This window comes from Condylura cristata, unplaced genomic scaffold (assembly GCF_000260355.1).
Source record: "Condylura cristata isolate star-nosed mole 26May11 unplaced genomic scaffold, ConCri1.0 scaffold00007, whole genome shotgun sequence".
Taxonomy (NCBI): domain Eukaryota; kingdom Metazoa; phylum Chordata; class Mammalia; order Eulipotyphla; family Talpidae; genus Condylura; species Condylura cristata.
The window spans coordinates 40,693,750-40,716,796 of NW_004567108.1; positions in this window are offsets into that span (position 1 = coordinate 40,693,750).

A 23,047-nucleotide genomic window follows, 5' to 3' on the forward strand; every position below is an offset into this window, starting at 1 on the left:
ACAAAACCAGATATGAGTCTGTAAGGTTGGCAAGGACTTTTCTGTCCTCTCATCTTTTTTTCTTTTCTTTTTATGGAGTTAACATAGCTTCAGGTACATAGTTTGTCAAGTCAGTACCCATATATACCCACTAGCAATTTTTCAGTCACCTTTCACTGCCAACCTATTCCCTTCCTAGCTTTACCTTCTGGTAACTGCTATTCTGTTGTTAGAGTCTTTAAGGGTGTTTTTTATTTTGTTTTGTCTGTTCAATTACATATTTTCCTTATATTCCACAAAGGAGTGAAATCATATACGATTGTTCCTCTCTTTACCATAATTCCCCCAAGGTCCAGCTTTGTCACAAGTAGTAGGATTTCATCTTTTTAATGGAAGAATAGTATTCCACTCCTGTCCTCTCATCTCGCTGCCTTCTTAGCATCCATTGTTAGCTCTCTGGAATTTCTTTCTAGCTGTTCTTTTGTCCTACTATATTGGAATCTATTAATCAAGGGTAGATTTCTTTAGATCACTGAAGCAGATGTTAAAAGTCTGGCTCATACTATTTTTTCACTGAGTATATCTTGGATCAAGGAATCAAATTTTCCAGGTAGTGGTTAGGCTTTCCTTCAAGGAACACTGGGTGAGTAGGGGTCATAATCACTGCCTGCTAAGGATTTGGCAGAGGTTAATGCTACAGTTTGGTAGCTATCATTTCTAGAAACTGTACAGAAAGGTTGCTGGCATCTGAAACCCTAAAGGCATTCTGGATTGTTGCTAAGGACTTACAGAGCCTGCTACCTTTCCCAACATTTGTTACCTGACTTTGTTCAGCTTTTCTTCTGCCTTTAGTAATTGAAGCCACAAGGAAAAGAGGGGAATTGTACAAGTAACACCTATTTGGCCTTTATCAAGTATCTTATTTCCAAAAGTTGTCACTGGGGGTTTCTGCAGATATATATGTACATATTAAATGTATTCATTTAATATTGATTGGATCTTAGTGTAGTCCAGAGACTGGAGAGACAAAAGATACATTCCCTTCCCTTAAATAAAAATTAAAAGACAAATAGTGATGGAGATATTTTAAAATCAATGGCAGCACAATATTGTGTTGGCTATAATGAGCTAATTACTTAATGTACCGAGTTCATCTTTTTATAGAAAGTACCCCACAGGTTAGGGGGATTTAGTTTCTAATTTAGCATAATGTAGTTACTTGGGCATGCTTCATTTGGATCTCTTTGGATTGTATAAACCTTTCACCTTTTATAAAATTTGGATACACTTTCCGTGACCTCTTACTTTTCTGCAAGGTGTCTTTGTTGGTGTTTTTCCTCCTGTAGAGGAAGAGTGAGGGGTGAGAAGAGAGGGGCAGGTGGTGTCAATGGGTGCTCACTGCACCCAAGGACTTATGCAATCCAGGGGGAGAAGCATCTTCCACCTTGAGGTCCTTTGATCACTTTGGCTCTTACATAACTTCCTAACAGCTGGAGCTGTAAACTTGGAAATTTGCAGGCACATCGCTCATATTGCAAAAGGAACTTCAACCCAAATGTGAAGGCAGACAACTAGATCTTTTAAAAGTTATCCCAGTGTTTGTGTCTTTAATATTTAGGGAGTGCTAATGATGTTGGGGAGCATTAAACAAAGTTCCTTCCCCAGAGATATTGTTGTCGTGACTGAGATGACAATTAGCTAGGCCTGGCCCAGGAGAATGGTCTATTTTCTTATCTTTCTTTTCATCACCGAGTACCAGTCTGTGGCTGCGTCTCTGCCCACAGACCAATGGCGCACTTGCTTCAATGACTGGAGCTGCCAGGAAGAAATTCCTACCAACTTCCCAACTCTCCCCACTGCAACCTCATGGCCTCCATTGACTTGCTTGGAATATGTCTGTTCTTCTCAACAACATCACTTCCATCATTTGTCTTCCAAAATGTAGGCTTTACTATCTGGTGAGCTATATCCTGTCTCTCAAATATATCTGCATTCTTCTTCACTACTCTACCTTTTCCTCCTCCTCCCTCATTTCTTCTTTTCTTTTTAAGCATTGGATCTAAATTTTTTATTCACTAAGTGGAAATAAATCTGTACAAAGACACATGTTACCTGCTACAACTTCTGCATCAGACTGAAAAAATAGTGAACTCAATTAAAACCCACTACTTTAGAATCAATAGCACATTCCAAGCTTCATTAACACCTAAATATAGTTAACTCCAAAGGCAGAAAGAAGTATGGAAAACGTTGTGGAATTCTAATTTGTTTCTATTCTAAATAATTAACTTCCAAATAAAATCAAAGAAGGCAAACATGTTTTTCATAGTGAAGCAGTCCATTGGAATCAGGGATAATGGCTACTCATTCAAATATTTAACATTCTAAGGTAACAAGAAACCCAGGCATCCACATTTTTTCTGTTATCCTTCTCCCTGGCCCCCAACACACACACAGACTCCAAATCCATGTTTCCAAGAAGAGGAGGCTGCAACTGAGGAAGGCCAAACTCACTGACTGGATATATTTAGATGTGGTTGATGCCTTTTCAAGAACTCTGCTGTGAGGTGCTGCAGGATGGCTGCCATTATAGAGAGGCAGTTACCTGCCTTGTGCGTGGGCTTCAGGGGTCAATGAGCAGTTCACATGGGGAATGCAACACAGCTCTCTGCAGCAGGACCCGCCCATGTTCTGACCTAAATTCTTCCTCAATCTTAACCGCCTGTCGTTCTAAATTCTGAGACACAATCACAATGGAAAAGGGCAAATTCAATAGCCATAAGGTCTTGCTTCCTATTTCTTTGCTACACTGTGATTCCTCTCCTTTTGTTTTTTCAGCAAAATCAGGGTTGTCGTTACTACAAAGAGGTGTTCAGTTTTGTCTGCTGCTTCCTCCAAAGTGTGCCCATCTTTGCTTCCCTGTGTGGCCTTGAATGCATTGGTACCTGTGTGACCACTCTTCCTAGCTTCCATCCACTTGAGATCTTGGAAGTTACTCATTACAGGAAAAGCTTAATACACTGAGACCACCAAGGAACACTGGGCCTTTTGAGGACAGTGTTTGAGACACTATACTCTCCTGCTCTACATCCTGAGAGAATTTTCAGTATGGAGGTATGATTCTCAGGGGGTATAACAAGAGTTTGTTTTATTTTCTAATCTTTACTTTTTGAAGAATTTGAAGCTATGAAAGGTAAGCAGTTTATCTGAATTATATCTCTATAGTTTATCCTGGATATTATGGACCATTCATTCCTTTAACAGTTGCAGTGCTAGCACAGGTATTTTAGTTAAGCATGGCTTATAGTCAGGGAGTAAACTCTTCACAAGGTAGAATTTGGTAGGTGCTCAATTACTATTAAATATGAATACTGGGGCCTCCTGGTGGCGCAGGGGTTAAGTCTCAGTGCTATGAAGCTATCCACAGCTACTGTTGCATGAGTTCGATCCCTGGCCAGGAAGGTGATTCACATGGCACAGCAGACCTCTCCGTCTCACCTGCTGCTCAATCCACCTGCTCTGTGTCCCACTCTGTATCCCACTCTGAATCCTCTCACCCCCCACACCTCCAGCCTACACCCTGGTTCTTGTACGCATAAATAAATACGTCTTTGAGAAATAAAAAATAAACAAATATGATTACTAAAAATGCTGATGAGGGTGAGAAAGGTGAGGGTGCTGATGACATTTGGGCATTTGCTATGAGGTGGGAACTGATGACCGACTCTGCAAGCCAGCAGTTTCCACGTGGATCCAGGCCTCCTCTTGCCACTGCCCCTGCCCGTCTACTCAATAGCTCTCATCATGGAGTTGAAGATTCCTGACTCTTGTACTAGAAAGGCAATGAAAGGCTAAGGAGAGCAAGAAGTAGTTATTTCATCTCTTTAGCTAAATTATATCTCTGTAGATATAATTCCCAACATGAGAAATTTGCTGGCATTGTTAGAAGCTCATTTGTGACTATGCTCCTTCTCAGGGGGAGCATTTTTCACTAAAATTATACAGAGTTCATGTGCTTAAAAAGGAAGGGGAGTGTGTCTACTTCTCACCTACTGGAGAACTGGTGCTCATAGGGATCTTTGCCAAACTTGGTTTCCTTGGAGATTTTTGTTTGAGGATTTATTTTTTGTCCTCACTTAAAAGAATGCAAGAAAGAACTTGATGTGAGTTGAGATTTTTAATGTTTTCCATGCCTTATCTTTATTTTCTTTCAAGCAACTTCCTCTCCAGTGATGATCACGATAATAACTGACATTCATTGACTTCTTGGAACCAGTAGTATACTTAATCCCCATACTGCTGTAGGCTACATAGATGCTGATATCCCCATTTTATAGACAAGTAAGCGGAGACAAGGACAAGTTCAATAATAGGCCTAAGGTCACGCAGATAACAGTGGTACATACAATTTTAAACCCAGGAATTCTCACTTTATTTTTATGTATGTACTAAAAATATACTTTTACTGAACTACCATGATTTTACAACTTTATCAAATTATTTTCCCAATAAAGAAGTTCTTCCCTTGGGTGTGGTCACCATAGTACTCCCAGCCCAGATCACCCATCATCCTTCACCACAGTCCATTGTGCTCTCTCTCCCCTTTGTTTTCTTCTCATTACCTCTCTCTCCTCCTAAATGCTTCTTTCAAGGGTTGTTATTGGACTTTGTATTTGTCTGGTCCTCTGTTTGATTTCTCTATATGCCACATGTAAGTGAAATCATCCAGTATTAATCTTTCTCCTTCTAGCTAATTTCACTTAAGGTCATCCCTTCCAGTTCCATCTATGTGGAACTGTAATTGACAGGAATTTTTAAGTTTTTTTCAATGGCTGAATAGTATTCCATTAGGTGTGTATGTATATATGCACCACTTTGGGGCATTTATGTTGTCTCTATATCTTGATATTGTAACTAGTGCTGCTGTAAACATAGGAGTACAAGTTTCCTTTGGAATTAGTGCTGTTGTGTTTCTTGGTTAAATACTTAGGATTGGAATTGTGGCATCATTTGGCAGATCAATTTTTAGTCTTTTAAGAAATCTCCTCACAGCTTTCCATGGGGGAACATTAAAGCAAGTATCTATCTTGATGTTATGCTGGGGATAACAATAGTTCTTTAGTCAACAAACATTTATTTTAATAGAACTGGTTTCTTCTGTAATTTGTTGTTTTATATCTCGTTCATTTATAACTTTACCTGAAAAGTGGTTGAGGGCCTAGAAAAGACTGCCCAGGGGTCTGTGTCAGGGAAAAAGTTAGAACCTTGCCTGTGGTTCTAGGGCAAGACTTACAGGTGGAAGACAACTGTCACTCTTTATTGCTGGGATTCCCACCTTCTGCTACACACTCACCAGTGATGTGGAGGGTTTCAGCACCATACAGGACACAGCACAAGTGTACCTGATGGAGTTGTGCCCAGCAGGGGTGCCAAGCAGGAGGAGGGAATGCCTCAGGCAGGGGTGGGAGGTTTGGGCAGCTCCTGGATGACAGGGTCCCGGTCTTAAGGTACCACAAGCGAAACTCTGCAAGGATTGTTGCTTCTGACCATTCAATTGAGGTTACTACCTCTTTTCAGTTGAAGATGATAATGGCTAATTTGATGTTTTAGGGTATCCTTATCCCTTGTAGATTGCCTCTGAATCATAGCTGATAGTTAGATAAATGAATAAAATATAGACAATTAAAATAGCTAAATATGGCTGAAAGGGTGGCAGGAAGCATTTGGCTTCCCTAACAGTCAAAGAATGGCAAACAAAAGCAAAATTTTAAAAATTATTATCATTTTGATAAAGTTTAAAGATCTGACAAAACTCCAGCTTGGTAAAGATATGGAGAAGTAAATAATCATGCCTTATGAATGAGACTGTACATTACTATGCTTGCCAATTACTATGCTTGTTTAGAAATTCCAGTTTAATGATATTTATTTAAAATGTTATTTGTACATACCCTCTGCCCCAATAATCTCCCTTTTAGGAATTTACCCTCAGGAACTAATCATAAACATGTAAACAAATATAAGTATTGGAATGTTTATTTCTCTCTTATTTATGTAAGGCAACATATTAGAGGCAGCCTAAATATCTTACATATTGTAGCAGGGAAATTCATCAAGATATTTTGCTTGCATGTGATCACCTTTCCAAGAAAATGGGCAGGTTTCTTTGTTTTAGGGGAGGTCTACGTCACACAGCAGGAAGCAGAAGTTGCACCTGAGAACTAGCTTCCTTGTTTTTTATTTTCTGGAAAGTGAGTTCATTTTTACGTGTTCAAATTTGGGAGGGGAGAAGCAAGACAGAATCAGAAAGGCATAGATGGAGGAGGTTCCCAGAGAGGAGACAAGAATTTCTGGGTTCCATGTATCATAGTGCTATATTATGTCTTTGCCCATGGGTGGGAAGAGAATGGGGGCAACATGACTGGATTCTAATTGATTTGTGTTTCTGCGATACCAGGAGTGGATTAAAGACCAGAGGGGTTTATTTTGAATATATAAGGCCCCTCCTGTGTGGGGGCACAAGGGGGAGAAGGGATCTCTGACAGTGACTGCCTTTAAATTTCATCCTATTCTGGATGAAGTAGAGGGTAGGATTTACCTGGATTTCAAAAAGTAACCAACCACGACATTTCCTACACACTTGAGTTTTCCAATTTGCATCAGACCTGCAACCATATACTTCCTACTAATGAAACCAATGTTCTGATAACTTTGTAGTAAGAGGATGAGAACTCTGTGGCTGTCCACACTACATCCTGTGTCATGCTGGCAGGGACAGAGAATTTTCCATATAAAGGCAATGAAACTAGATATATATAGAAGTAAAAAAGATTCATTGATGGATGTGATGGAAGCTACATGTAACCCTGAAGGAAACAAGAACAAACAGTGGGGTAGTTCCAAAGAGCAGAGAAAAACCCCTTATGAGTAGAAGGAACAGTAGGTCTGTGGAACCTCTTTGTCCACTTTTCACTCAGGAGGCAAAAACCAAGTCAGAACCTGTTCTAACTTAGCCCCCTACTGAGTTTCTGGGCAGCAAAAAGGTAGGTAATTGGATGTTATAGTAGAGCTGTGGAGCTGCAAAGAACTTCTCCTTCAAAGCCAAGGTGGGACTGTTTGTTCCTTGGGAGTCTGGACAGCATTAGTTCAGATAAGAAGAAAGCCATCATACATTTGATGTCAGGAGGAATACTTCCTGTTGACGATACCTTTAGAGGCAAGATCTGAGAAACTTGATCCAGACAAATCACTTTCACTCTGGTTCTGTCACTAGACTTCTGAGGTACTTTGAATACACCATGATTTCCCTTTGCAAACAGACTAGTCACATACATCCAAAGTAAAAGTGATGGAATCCACAAAGTCAAATTCAAAGGGTAACTAACACTGTGTTTTCATGTCTTGGTGTGGGGCTAAAGTGAATAAACCCCATAATGATTTGTCTTACTTCCCCTCTATCATCACATGTGAGAGAACCAGAATGGGTAAAACATAGATACAACCTCAGGCATAACAGTGTAAAACCTCTAATAATTGTTGTTTAGGAGGGTACATGTAATAAAAGTAGGACTGTGTTGGTTTCCTGTTCTGAGCTAAATAGTGTGCATGCATTAATCATCTCATGCAATTCTCCCAGCATCTTTCTTTAGTGTCTAAGTCTTTTTAGTGACTGATCTTGAGTGAGACTAGGTCATTTACACACGGTCTCAAATCTGGCAGGTGCCTTAGGGGAGATATAATTTCATATCTGACCCCAGAGACCTAAGAGAAGCATAGTCTCTAAGCTTTGTAGTCTATCTCCTCTCAGCTATATTTTGGACGCTCAAAAAGAAAAGGCATTTGCTTTATTTTTATCCCCCAAATGGTTCAATTCTTTATTTCAGTGGTCAGGGATAGAATCAATTTAGTTTCTACTCAAGGCTTTGTGCTTCCCAACTAGGGCACCTCTGGTAGGTTACACATGTACCGGGTATTATCTTCTCGACTTTAGCACTGAGTTCCAGAATGAGGATCCCAGGTGCTCTCAACATGGGAGCCTTGCCTACAAGCAATCTTATTGTCAGGCCTGCCTGCAACACACGTTGGTTATTTCCTATAAATGGACTTTTTCAGCTAGAAGTCACTCCCAAGGCAACATGTTAACACAAGTTATTTGTTAGGTAGTTGCTAAGATGATGTGATTTATACCTTGGCTGATTCCCTAAAACCTCTCTGATTTCAAGCAAAAGTCCAGTAAGTAGATAACCTCAGGCCTCTAGTTGGCTAATGTATTCGTTTTACCTAGGTGCATATTGATAAAACAAATCAAATTTCTCACCCTACAAAATATCTTCATTACTCTGATAAAGCCAGAACTATGATAAACTCCACTTTCCCAACTTACTCTTAAGATTTGAACTTGTTAAAGAAATAGTTCATTAATATTGAAATAATGATTATTAAAATAGGAAACATGGCTGTTTAGAACCTGTCCATTAAGTTTTTTTTTACTTGAACACAGTGAAAGGGCAAAAAGATAACAAACATGAGTAGCTGGTTAATGGAGAGAACCCAAATCACAGATGGAAATGTAGCCTTAACTTGAAAAATTGCAAGAGCAGTTAGTTCTGTCTCTTCTCTTAGGTTGTGGATATGTATTTATTTTCTGAGTCCAGATGTCTCTGCAACAATCCCCTTGGATATCTGCATTTTATCATTGGCAGAAAGGGGACATGTAATGATGCGAGGTACAGGTTGGGTCATCCCCCAGGTGACTAGAGTGACAGTAAGGACTCAAGGTTATTACCACTTTGTCGAATTCACAGCAGGTGATATGATTACGGTTTGCTGACATGCTCAGAAATTAACAGAATATAGGCATCAACACCTAACCCTTCACTTTGCAACTCTGGATTATTATCAATCAGTCTTTAAGAAAAATTTGTCACTGGAAAATTTGGTGCAATTTTTGGCTTTAAACTCAGTAAACTGTCAATAATGTCAGCCATCTATTCCAGTTCTTTAGTGCTTACTAGGTACAGGTAGTCTCCTAATGCTATTTACATGTATTAATTCACTTAATTCTGCCATCAACCCTATAAAGTAGGTATGTATTTGGATTTTATTATAAAAATATTTTCCCTGGGTCATATAAACAGGGAATGATCGAGCTGAGAGTCACGGCTACATTTGTCTGATGCCAATCCACCTGTACAGAAATCACTGGACTTGAAGTTGAGTATGCTGAGTCCCTCACTGACCCAGGGTTCCTATCTCTACAGATTCTCTTCTTCCAGCTAAGTCTGACAGAAAAAAGTAGAAATGCAGCGTTCAATGTAAGCAAGCCATAGTCAACTGTTACGCCTTTCACTTTATGTATTTGAGACATTTAAAAAGAAAAAAAAAGTGAGACAGGCTCTTACTGGACTGAACAGCCTTGTACAGAATGTGAGGGAGGATTTGAGGGTTTCAGGACATGGACTGAAAGGCCATCACACGTCTTTCAGCAGAGGCACGCTTGCTAATCTGCGGCATGTCAGAGCCTGAACACCACGTGTGATGTGCCTATCACTTTACTGAAAAGAATCCCACATGCCCAGCCCTGTAAGTGCTGCGAAACCCCTGCAGCCAGCTGAGCTGGGTGCCATTCCCCAGACAACAAGGCAGCTCCTAGCAAGGAAGAGGGTGACAGAAGGACAACGGCGTGATCAGGCGCTGGCGGGCTATCTCTGTGAGATTTGAGATGGTTACCTAGTTATGAATGGAATCCACAAAATGTGGGCCTCTTTCATGTTCATTCCGCATAACGCCTGATGACATTTGTCACTGAGCAGAGGTTCTCAATCAATGTTATGATTGTGATAAAGATTTACATAACGACATTGTGTTTTGCTCCTGCTATGAAAATAGGCATACTATAAATGATGTTTCAGAAGGATGCTTTACTTTAGTCATTGATAACCTCCTAAAAATGGCTCATGAAAGATTAGTGCTAGGAGGAACAGCGGAGACCACAGACACTCCAAATCCCTCATTTATAGATGAGCAAAAAGGGCCTAACAATAGAGATATGCCCAAGGTCATAGATACTCATTTAATGTGAATGCTGTAAACTTGACAGATGTTTTGAAAGGGCAGAGCTTGTTTTTAGAAGATCTTTTCTTAGCGATAGGATCAAATGTCTGACTGAGGCCCTTCAGTTCAGGTTTTCTAACTGCAGGATGTGTCAGGAAGAGTAAATGGTGTGGGCTTTGTGGATGTTTCCTATACACCAATACCCATCAACTAACATTAACTATATTCTTTCTTTTGCTTCTAAGAGTGGTCTGTATCTCCAAATATTTTCCATGTCATATCCCTAATTGTAAAACATTTTAAGCATTCTTACTCAAAGTATACTTACATGTATACTTACATGGAAATTGTACAATGCACTACTCTAAGCATAATTTATATTATGAAAATGCATAAAAGAAAATCAAGAGGATGGAATTAAAAATTAAATATACCTGCATGCATGGAATTCATTTTGTTAGTCAGCTACTCTTTGTCTCAATTTTTCCATAATAAAAAAAAAAACAATGGAAAAGAAAAAAATATTGAAAATATCACCTGTTTCTATTCTTTATGAATTATCTTCTGGAAAGATCAAGGTTGTCTCCTTAGGAAATTTTTCTGTCTTGAAAATAGGGAGCCCAAAACATGTTTTCTGACTCTCAGATAGGGCACTTTCATCAGAACCCAAAGGCAAACTGGACTTCACTGCAAGGGAGCATGCTGTGGCTGCAAAGGGGCAGGTTGGCGCGTCACAGAGCGGAGTGTACAAGCACAGAGGGAAGTCACGCCGACCTGAACACTGTGACCTGGGGCCCAAGCAGCAGATGTGCTCTGAACTCTGCCATCATTTCAGTCCCTGGTCTTTCCTGACATAATCAACACATTCCACTGATTTTTCTAAAGTCAGCCACATATGACTGGGTATAAGGGATGCTCAGTGGATTACAAAAAGGCTATTGTGGCCTCTTCATGTGATCCTTTGCACAGGGAGTGACATGTTTCACAGAAGAATTAAAAACAAAACAAAAACTCTCCCATCAACACACAGAATAATGGGGCTCCATAAAATAGCGGGCAACAGAACAAAAGATATAACTTATGGAAGGAATATAGACAAGCTGTGGGACTTCAGTACTATACACAAGGGTTTGCAGCCTGTCTGGGGAGCAGGAAATCAACAGAGAAGCAATTCACTGCATTTTTTTTTTAAAGATTTATTTATTTATCCATACAGAACTGGGGTACAGGCCAGAGATGCGGAGGGTGAGAGAATTCACCAGAGACAGAGTGGAGAGCAGAACAGACAGATCGAAGAAGTACACTGTTGAGGGGAGCAGCGGGCGGGGCAGGAGAGGTCTGCCACACCATGTGGTCACCTCCGGGGCAGGCGGGGATCGAACTCATGTGGAAGTGGTTTAAGCTTCTTTGTGCAGTGCTTTAACCCGCTGCACCACCAGGGAGGGCCTCACTGCATTTTTTTGTGCTTTAACCCGCTGCGCCACCAGGGAGGGCCTCACTGCATTTTTTAAGGACAAACTAACTCTTAGAAATACAGTATCTTAAACCAGAGAGCAAAATGCCCAGATGTGTGATCAGAGTGCGGGAACCAGAGCCGAGGCCAGTGGCTAGCTCAGCTGTTCCCTAAGTCCCACGGGCGGAGCGAGACTACCTTCTCTGGGTTCGGAGGAAGTGGCGCCTGGCATGAGCATCATTTTGTCTGTCCATCCGTATTTTCAAAGTTCGGATCAAGAACAGTATAATGTCTTTTTGTTTGTTTGTTGTTTTTGTTTAGAGACAGGTAAAATTTATTGAGGAGAAAAGGGACAGAAATAAAGTAGGACTCCCAGGCTGGTGGAGCCAGGCAGGGAGGGGCAAGGGAGCCCTAACATCATCATGTTTTAATAGCCTCTGGTTTCAGCCATTTTTGCTCTATCCTTTTGTCATCTTTATCAAGTTCTAAGCTCTTTATTTTATTTTCTATGGCTAGATTTGGCATACTCTACCTGGGCTTGACCATCCAGTTTCTAGTGGTCAGAGTAGGAAGACCATGATGAAGGAATATGATGCCATTTCCCATTTATCTGCAATATCCCAGTGCCTACACAGTGCCTGGCATAAAACAGGTGGTCAGTTGTGGGTGGGAGTTTGAAATGATCACCTCAGTTCTGGCAATTCTCTTTCTGCTGCTAAAACTTTTCCACTTCTGGCAAGAGTCTGCTTAGATACTTCTGAAGCTATCTGGCTTATTTTTAGTACTTCATGCTCTTGCTTCATTTGGAGTAATGTCCGCTCCTCTCCTCTTCTGTCTTCTCTTGCTCAGGAGACTCCAAGAGGAGTCTGGTTGCCTCAATGTGCATTCTTTGTCCATCAGGTATAATAAGTGGACACCACCACAAAACCCCAACTGGCATTTCCCGATAGCTGCTCCCTCACTGCTCCACTCATAGCTACCTCGCACCAGTGGGGCACTGCAGAATACATGTCAGTCTAGGGGCCAGGAACCAAGGGTTTTACTCTCAGCTCTTCTCTAATCAGCTACTCAACCAGGAGCAAATCATGTTCCCTTTTCATTAAATAACGGGATTCCATTATTTAACATTTTATAAATGCAGCCACATGAGGAAATTTTCAAGGGCAGGACCATGTCTGCCATTTATAAGTTATCATGCATTTGAGAGATATGCCACAAATATTGTGATTGCCACCAACTGAAAGTGAACTTCTGATTAATTCCTAGATGCTTAAGTTCAAAGGTTTAGCACTTTCAGAGCTACAGAAGTATCTGGAGTGCCGTAAACAAGTATGAGAGGAGGCAGGTCACTGCCTGAAGCTGGGTAGCCTGGGCTCTGGCACTGGCCTGTCATGTCCCGCCTCCTTCAGGCATTTAGCTCCTGAGCTCAGCCTCTTTATTTGTAAAGCTGGTTATTAGGAGGTGACAACTACTCTCACACTAATTTCCCCAAAGCTGCACAAACTTTCAATCTTTGTTGATTTTCTCCCAGATCAGGGGATTCTCAGTGATGCAGGACAAATGTTGCCCATGAATATGGATCGTGTGCTCAGAGACACCAGGACCCAGCACCCTGGGAAACTGAGGAGAGACAGGACATTCAAGCAAGCCACTGAACCACTGAGTGGGGCAGGAGGAGGGAGCCTGGGAAGGGGAGGGACAGGGGCACAGCACAGCTGCTCATTTAGCTCTTGGGCAGGCTCAGAGCTGCGCTGTTCTGGCAGCTAAGAGGAAGGTGACAAGAAACTTGAGAACATGGAACTTAATTATCACTAAAGCTTTCAGAGACACCTCAAATCGCTTCGTGTGTTCTTCTGGTGTTGATTACACAGCTTAACGCTTAAGGGTCCTGGACTGCTTCACTTGTATCGACAAGAAGAGAACTAGGAAAACTAGATTCTTTGTTCACCCCTCAAATCTACATGTGCTTATGGGTCAAATCCACATAGGATGAGAACATGGAACTTGGAAAATAAAAATTATTATGAAAAGAGGGTGTGAAATGTACATTGCATTTGATACTGTCTGTGTGGTACGCAGAGTGTAGCCATCTCCGAATGAAGCCTCAGTTTGTTGTAAATTCACTGATCAACACAAGCGTTCACACATTGACTCAACGAACATTTTCTTCATCTGTGATGCTTCAGTTCCACTGCTAAGCAGAAGGGAAACCAACATGAAAAAACCTTCCTTGGCCTGGAGGCTCTTGCAGTCCAATGAGAAGGCAGCACAGACAGATAATTATGACGTGTGATGATGAAATCACAACAGCTACATTAGTCTCCAGGGCAACCCTGCATTATTCACAGGGAAGGACAGGTGTTATGGAAACTCTCCCAGCTTACAGGTATTTTATTTGTGTAGCTACTTCATTCTGTCCCTAGATGTAAACTCTATATGAATCAACTCTATAGAAATATTCTATATGAACATGAATCTTGTCTGCTATTTCTACTCCTGCATATCTCACATTTACCCCAGTGCCTGGCAGTAATAAATGCTCAACGGTATTAATGATCGAGTGAATTCACTTATGTGGAATTCATTTGATGACTAAGGCAGGCAATGGCTATGGCTATGTACGTGTTTTGCACTAACTAGATGGTTTTGAAAGCTGGAAGCATAGACACTAAAATCTGAAATTTAAAATTATAGGAGACATGTGTCTCCAGTTGTATAAGGAATATATCTAGGTAATATAAAATAGATAATACATTCCTTTGGATAATGTGTATTTTCTTTTTCTCAAAAGGAATGTTCAAAATAGAAGCTTGGAATAGACACCTAAGAAAGAGAGGAGAGACCATGACACAGACTGAAAATTTGTTCTAAGCCAAACACCTGTTTCCCTGACCAGCTGCCTGGCTATCACAGTTCAGGACAGTGGGCTGTACATTCTGAGAGAGGAAGGAAGTCTTTAGAGTTCTCAGCAGTCCCCCATGGAAAGTCTTAACGGACACCAATTTCATTCACAGCAGGTTTTCACACTTCTCTGAAAGCTCCCTTTCCCAACCCACCCCCTGCCTGCCTCCAGGGTTGGGGCTGCTGAATGGAGTAACACCCACAGCTCTCCTGTTCTTCTATGGGAGAGACACTGAGCCAGCATGGCTGTGATCACAGCCCCTATGTCAACAGGTGCAGGCAGCCTAGAAAGCTTCCTGGCCTAAAGCACAGCAGGCAGGATGAGGGCAGGTTGAGGCTGCCAATAGAGAGGTTTTAGCAAGTGCATCTCTCAGTAACTCTATGCTTAGCACTTCCGCAGAATACAGAAGAGCAGAGCTTCTCCTCCACCCCAAGTACAGTCAGCTTAAGACTGAGGCAGCACCACTGTTCACGGGGTACACAACTTTCTACTCAGGCTGCCGCTCAAACCTAGTACCTCTCCTAAAGGCTACCCCCAAGCAAAAGAAGCCAGAAGTCCAGGAGGTGTGGGGTGGGGTGATAACACCCAATAATTACACCATGGTCTGACATTACTATTTAGTTCTGGCATAGAGGGAAGACAACGAGGGGCAAAGGGTTGAGTGAAAAAATCATGGTCAGAATCCCAAACCAGAGATCCTATAGAAGTTTATGGAAAATCTATAGCTCTGCTTTCCTTGGTGGTGGTGGTAGTGGTGGGGTACTTGAAGATGCAGGGTATGGGCAGTTTGCAAATTTGTATGATTTCTGCTTCCTTGTAGCAGAGGGAGGATATGGAAAGATTGTGGATTCTAACCCCCTTCACACTTCGAGCATATGAATGCTCGAGAGCAAGGAGATAAATGCTACTTTATTACAGCACAGAAATATCTACATGTGAGAAAAGCTTTCTTTGTTAGTAGTAATTGTCCACAAATTTGAATCAGTTACTAGAGATAGAAATAAGACAGTAATCTTAAAGACCACTCTAGAAATCTAAGACCTAAAAAGCACCTTTAATTCCTTTAAAAATTCTCATGCTTTGCTTTTCATGATTCCTCACAATTGAGACTTAACTATTTGTTAACAAAATATGAATGTTTTAATTCTACTCTTGGTGATTAATTTATACAAAACCAGATGTTAATGAAGTTGGAATAGCACTACCTCTGTAACATTTCACCCAAAACCTTTGAGAAGTTCAAGATATGTCTTGTGATACATGAAAATGATGGTAAGCATTATTATCTTCAAGCAATACCCAAATGCCCCACATCTTGCAACTCTATGACTACTTCAGCAATATTCTGGGTTAAGAAATTCTGGATGCCCTTCTAATTGTAAATAGCTAGCAATGCTACATCAGACTTACTAACAGAATTTTGAAAATACAGGAGGGAAGGAGAGTGAGGTAGAGAGAGGGAGGAATAGAGAGACAGAGGGAGGGAGGAATACAGGAAGGGAGGTAGAATGAGAGAGAGAGAAGAAAGACTGAATTAAACCAGAGTGATAAATGTGTAATAGAAATAAAATCTCTTTATATTGATGCACTCTGCCCATACTAGGAACTTAGGATCTGAATTTTAAGGATCCTGTGGAAGAATAGGAGACAAGGACTGTCCCACATAAAGTGTGGAGGAAAAACAGTGACCTCCACAAACCCTGTACTTTAAGGGTTAGAGGCATGGTGAATAGACAGCCTAAAAAGCCTGTTTTCAGGTCCTCCCTGGTGGTGCAGCAGGTTAAAGCACAACACTAAGAAGCTACAGCCACTTCAGCAGGAGTTTGATCCCCCACCCGAGGGGTGACCCACATGGCAGCAGACCTCTCCTGACTGGCCCTCTGCTCCCCTCAGCAGTGTACTTCTTTAGTCAGCCTGTTCTGCTCCCCACTCTGTCCCTGGTGAAGCCTCTCACCACCCCTGCACCTCTGGCCTGTACTCCAGTTCTGTGTGCACAAATAAATAAATCTTAAAAAAAAAAAAATTGAATAAAAAAAAGCCTGTTTCCTAAAAAAAGACAAGGAAACTTATCTGTGGAAGTCATTGGCTTGGGGTAAACAATATGTCTATATGTATATAAACACACACATATACTTACATATTATATATTTAATGAATATAACATATATTATATATATATGGAAAGCAATAGCTACAACTCTGCCCATTCACAGATTCTGGATTTGAATCTTATCATTTGCTTGGAGGACATCTGTATTGGACATGCAGAGCTAAAGGCTGTGATTTCCAGTGGCCAGTTCTATATAAAAAGCTTCCAGCAGAATTTGCCATTGAGGATTTCCAGCCTTTGTGGATGCTGCACAACTCACTTGCTTTCATCACAGAGGATTCCAGTGCAGTTCTCAGTAGATTTTAGCACCGAAGGGATGACCAGACACAGTGATCTCAGTCACCCATTATCTTTTCACCTCAAAGACTTTCAGATTTGCAGATATGAGCTAATCAATTCCCTTCATACTCCTGTCTTGCACCTGAGTCTAGGACTCACAATGGTAGCAGCTCTGGACTCTGACTATATACATACAAAGATGCCAAGTTAGCCCCAAAGATAACCCTCAATGTTGTGTCTGGCCCCTGCAGCTGTACAAGCTGTACACACCAATAGCCAAGGCCCCCCAACTGTTTACAGACCTAGTGTTGGCCTTGATTCCTGTCTCTGCTTGCACCACAACGTGTGGCAGCAGCTCATCACTTTAGTCATGCACCTGTCCATTGCTGGCCCTGAGTCATGCTGGTGGCCTCCACTGCCATGCACATGCTCAAGGTGAGTCCCTGCATTTGCACAATTGCACAACAGTAGTAAAAGCCCTCAGAACAGCTCGTGGGCAATGATCCAGTCCTGAATGGTCACTGACCTGCACTCCCATGCAGCTTTAAGTTATATACTATAGCTATGTGCTTGCACGCTGCCAGATCAAGCTTCCATTACTGGCCTGCTATGCATGCACCTACAGCTAGTCCCTCCTGTAACATGAGTTCATGCCAGCTTTCAGGGCTTCTGCAGTTACTCACAAACCTGCAATCAACCCTAGACTCTGTGACTGGCCCTGGTCTCACCTGTCATCACATAGAAACCTGCAACTGCACCTCACATTCTACTGTGCATATAATCAGCAATGACCATCACAATCTTTTTCCCTGATCGCTAGCTATTGATCTGGAGGCACTATTGTTGATGCCAGTAGCCTTGCAGTCATTGTAGACAACTACTCCCCTGCTCTTCAGCTCTTGGGGACCTCAGCTAACTGAGCTTGCAAGAAACCACAAGCACTAAACCTGGAACCTGTACACATACCCACACCATTAGACCTTGGGTCACAGCATGTTCCAGTGTGCCCTTACTCACAGGTGGAAGTCTTTCTTTAAAAATGTCAGTCCAAAAGGCCTGATAGAAACAGTGTCTTCTGTGACATCTCTGTAAGGCTACAGAAATCATGAAGAATTGAGAAAATGTGACACAGTAAACTTCCAGTGACAGATCTGAAGAAATGGAGACATGAATTTCAGGAAAGCAGTATAAGAACAGAATGACCATTTTACCAAAGAAATAGAAAACACAAAAGAGAACTAAACCAAAAATTTGGAGCTGAAAACTACAATGAACTTAAGTATTTAAAAAGGAGTTTCAATATCAAACTTAACTAAGCAGAAAAAGAACCAATGATTCAAAAACTTTTCATTTGAAATTAGCCAGATAGAGATGCAAAATGAAAAAGAAAAAAAGAGCCTACAAGACTTATGGGGCGTCATTAAAAGAAACAAATGAAATGAGAGTACGAAAGAAATGAGAGTAAGGAAGGGGCAGAATATCTTTTTAAAGAAATAATGGGTTAGAATGCCCTAAATCTGAGAAGAAAGTTGGATATCCAAGTTCATGAAGTTCATAGGTCTCAACCCAAAGGGATTTGATCCAAGACACATTATAATGCCAGTGTCAAAACTGAACTATAAAGAGCAGCTTTTAAAAGCAGCAAGAGAAATAAAGCTTCCCACTTCCAAAAAGGGAACCCCCATGGACCTACCAGCAATTTCTCTGCAAAAATCCTGTAGGCCAAAAGAGAGTGAGATGATATATTCAAAATGCTAGAAGAAAAACTGCAAATAAAGAATAATTCTCCTGGTAAACTTGTCCTGCAGAAATGGAGGCAAGACAAAGACTTTCCAAGACAAACCAAAATTGAGGGAGTTCATCACCATGGACTCTACCTTTCAAGATATATGGAAAGGAGTTTCTTAAACTGAAACTAATTAGTAAAATGAAAACAAATGAATATATAAAATACACCAGTGAAGGTAAAAATATAGTGAAAATTAGAATATGCCAAGAATGTGATGTGATATTAATCACTCAACTCTTATATAAAACTTGAAGGAAAGAAATATTAAAAAACATATAGCTACAATAATTTGTTTATGAATATACAATAAAAAAGAGAGACATTGCGACACCAAAAATATAAAAAGTGGATATGGAATAAAAAGGTAGGGCTTTTGTAGGTGATTAAAATTAAGACGTTATCAGATTAAAACAGACTGTTGTAAGATGTTTTATGTAAGCATCGTGGTAACCACAAAACAAAAATAAACAGCAGATGCACAAGAAATAAAGAGAAGGCAACCAAAGCATACCACTATGGAAAGTCATCAGTTTACATAGGGAGAGAGCAAGTAAAAAAGAAAGAAAGAAACAGGAAAAAACATTAGAAAGATTGTACCTACCTATCATTACTTTAAATGTAAATGGATTAAATTGCTCAATCAAAAGTATATAGTGACTGAATGGATAAACAAAACAAGATCCAATTATATACTACTTAAAAAGGCTCATTTCAGCTTTAAGGACACACCTAAATTCAAGGATATGAATTAAATTAACAAACCTTTCACCAGATTTACCAAGAAAACATGAGAGGATCCAAGTAAATAAAATTATAAACGAAAGAGGAGATATTACAACTGATCCTATCGAAGTCAGAAGATCATAAGAGGCTATTATGAACAATTATACACCGACATATTAGACAACATAGAAGAAATTAGTAAATTCCTAGAACATTCAATCTATCAAAATGGAATCATGAATATAAAATCTGAACAAATCAATAATGAGTAAGGAGATTGAACTGTTAAGTGAGCAGGTTGAGGGGTACACAGGATCCCCTGAACATGTAGAGAAGACAAGAACAATAGAGAGAAGAGAAGAAAGAACAATAATGTCCAATAAAACACCCAAAGACACCCATCCTGTCATGGTTAAAAGCCCAGTGTTGGCCCAAAGTAGGACCACTGATGCCTGAAAGTTTGCAACAAGTCTAAGGCACCTGTTGTAGGTAACTATAGGAAAGGGGTATGAGAGGATGGCAAGTCTGGAAGGAAAGGAGCAAAAGTTAAGATAAAGGCTTCCGCTGTCAACCACCCCTTAGGTCTCTAACCCGTGTCTCTTCCAAGTGTCTCCTTCCATGTCAACTCCATCCCTGGTGCAAGTACAGGGCCAAGAAACAACATGGCTGCTTCTTCACATGACTCACTACTCTACATGCCTCTTCCAACTCTTCTGTCCTGTCTCCTTTTCCAAGTTCTTTTTAGCTTCTCCTATCACACAGCTCTACCCTTCATGAGGTGGGACTAGGGATATATGCAACCTCCACAGAATCAGCAATCAGAAACCACCCAACAAAGAAAAGCCTAGGCCTCAATGGTTTCATGGGCGGCCTTAACCAAACATTAAAAGAAAATGAATGCTATTCCAACTTTTGAAATTTGGTAATAAGGAATTTGCTTACATTTGTCTGTCAATTACTTCTATTTAAACTGTTAAGTATTCACTAGATACTCTTGAAACATTTCTTCTGAATTTACAAATATAATGACTAACCAAAAATATGCTTAAAACATGGCTAATAAATAAATAGTTATCATAAAAACAAGGGAAGCAATTTGATAAATGATTTGACTCCCTTTGAACTGCTGTCAGAGGTGAAAGGAAATGGGAGGAATACATTGTATGGTCCTTTATGTGACCCTTTCAGTTCATCAAGAAAAGAGCAGATCATGTTTGTATGAAATACAAAAGAAAAACATCAAATGATAGCTGGACACAAAGGGCATGTAGGGAATTGATTTCATTTGAAAGAACCCTGACTCACAAGACAATGTAGGTCAAGATTAAAGTCCTATTCAAAACCCAGCCCATAAGAGACATGCTAGGTGAAGGGAACAACACTGTCTTGCTAAGTACTTTGGCTCTACCAAGTGTATTTTGCCATCTGAAATTGCCAACAAATGTTTCACTCTGTGCTACATATGTGGCAGAAGAAATTTTTGCTGTTATTGTTGCTTTTGTTTCTATGTGTTTTGTGTTTTGTTGTAGAATAAAATATGAGTACAAAAATTATACACACCATAAATACATATTCTTAACAATTTATAAAACACATGCCTTTATAAGAATATGCAATTCAAAAAGGAAAGTTTTGTCAGTCAACCCCAAAACACAGAAATAAACTGTGGTTATAAAGGAAGAATATGGACTACTCTACCCCAAATTTGACTTGAGTGTTGGGATTAATATGCCAACATGCTGCAAGAAAGTAAACGATTACTCCAAGGATGAAGTTTTATGAAGAGAGCAGAAAAGTATGCCAGCAGGTTTGAAAATGGCTTTTTGTAGTTTTAACTTCCTGTGGTGAAGGGAGCGAGGTCATTAGGTCTCATATAGCTTTGCCAGATGTGGGGTGGAATGGAGAGGGTAGTGGGGGGCCCTGAAAACTGTCAGCAGTCAGACATCAAAAATGGAGTTAATTTGTCCTACACTCACTGTGTCCCAGCTCAACCACTGCTTCCTCACGGTTACCGAGTCTTCTACAGACAGCACTTCCGCTTGTCAGACAATTCATCCTTAGATTATGTAGCTAGGACCACCCACTTAAAAAAATTAGATGTCTTTTAAATCATTTCAAAAATACATACTCTCCTTTCCTCTTTTTCTTTTCCTTCAATGATTCTGTTTAAGAACTGGAGCATTTGACTTGTACAGTTTTCCATACTCAGGATTTTGCTAACTGTATATTTTTTCGTTCATGCAACATGTTTCTCTATTCTTCAAATTACCTGTAAACTGGCAGCTATATCTAGAGATGGCATCAGGCTTGAGTCCATCCCCTTAACAAAACCTGGGATGGATGAGTTTGAGGTATAATAGAGGCTTGGTAGCATTTAGTAGCACATTTGTTAGAGGAGGGAGCATGATGTAAACCTTTGGAGTTCATTTTTTAGGCCATCCCCTTTCACCATGGCCCGTTCTGTATTCTTTTGCATGGTATTGATATGTTTCAGATCTATCAGCTCTTAGGAGTCGCCTGCTTATAATTTTGTGTTCACAGTTGATTCCTGTCACAATTTTATGGGAAAGGTCAGCCATGGGTTATTGGTTTTGTGATCTAGTTACTCTGTTTTTATTTGGGGATTCAGAAAAATTTAAAAACTTTGCTACCTTTGCCGGCATCTTCTTAAAATTCCTTCTCAAAATCAGTAACTCATGTTATTGTTGGTATTTTAATATGTTAAAATATGTTACATATTTTACCATCATAGTTTAACATATGACATTAAAAATTCTAAATCTAATTTTGAAAGCCACTCAAAATATACAATATCTGAATTAAAATGAAATAGCATTTATCTGACTTCTTGGAAACTTCCTGAATATAACAACTGGAAAAACAATCAGAGTGTGTATGCCATCATTATTAAGACCTTCCCTAACACTTTGTATTTTATTTCTTAACATTTTTATATAATACAGAAAATGTAATCTGTTTTTCATCAAGTACTAACTATATTTCTCCATATCCTCTTGCCCTTTCAGTTTACCTGAGTTTGCTTTACAATGATCATTTTCTTACTGTGAACTGATTTGCAAAAAGGTTGAATAATACTTTCAAAGAGATGCTAAGTATTTACCAGAATAGGTTCAGAGCTCTGGTGTTAGGAAAAATAATAGATCCTATTTATTTTAAAGGAAATGTCAGGATGAACAAGGAATATACTTTTGGGTACATAATGGTAGAAAGATATACCTTTGCAAACTTTTTAAAATTATATATCTGATTCTACTTGCTTCGAATACATGAGATATGCAAATTATGCTATTATGTTTAGAGAGGCACAAAAGTTTGAAATACTGATAAACGTTGCTCATTTCCTTTGATTTTGCTTTCCTTTAGACAGTGAAGCTACAGAATACAAAAAACAGCTACACCTTCAACTAGAAGTATAATTTAACAGTCCTTCCAATCTGGCAGGCAGAATAAAGCCTCTTCAAATAATGATACTGCAAAAATTGATTTTCAGTAGCATTCATTCATTGGACAGGGTCCAGAGAAGCTGACAAATAAGCACTGGGATTTTCTGAGAGCCGCATAATCCCCTGGTATCTTCTGAAGATGCACAAAACCGTGCTTAAGTAATGGATTCATCTCTGAGGGCTACTGTAATAAAGCACCAGATCTGGATGGCTTCTTTTATTTTCTTTTACTGTTCTGGAGGATAGCAGTTCAAACTCAAGGTGTGAGCAGGACTGACTCCTCTGGAAGGGGAGA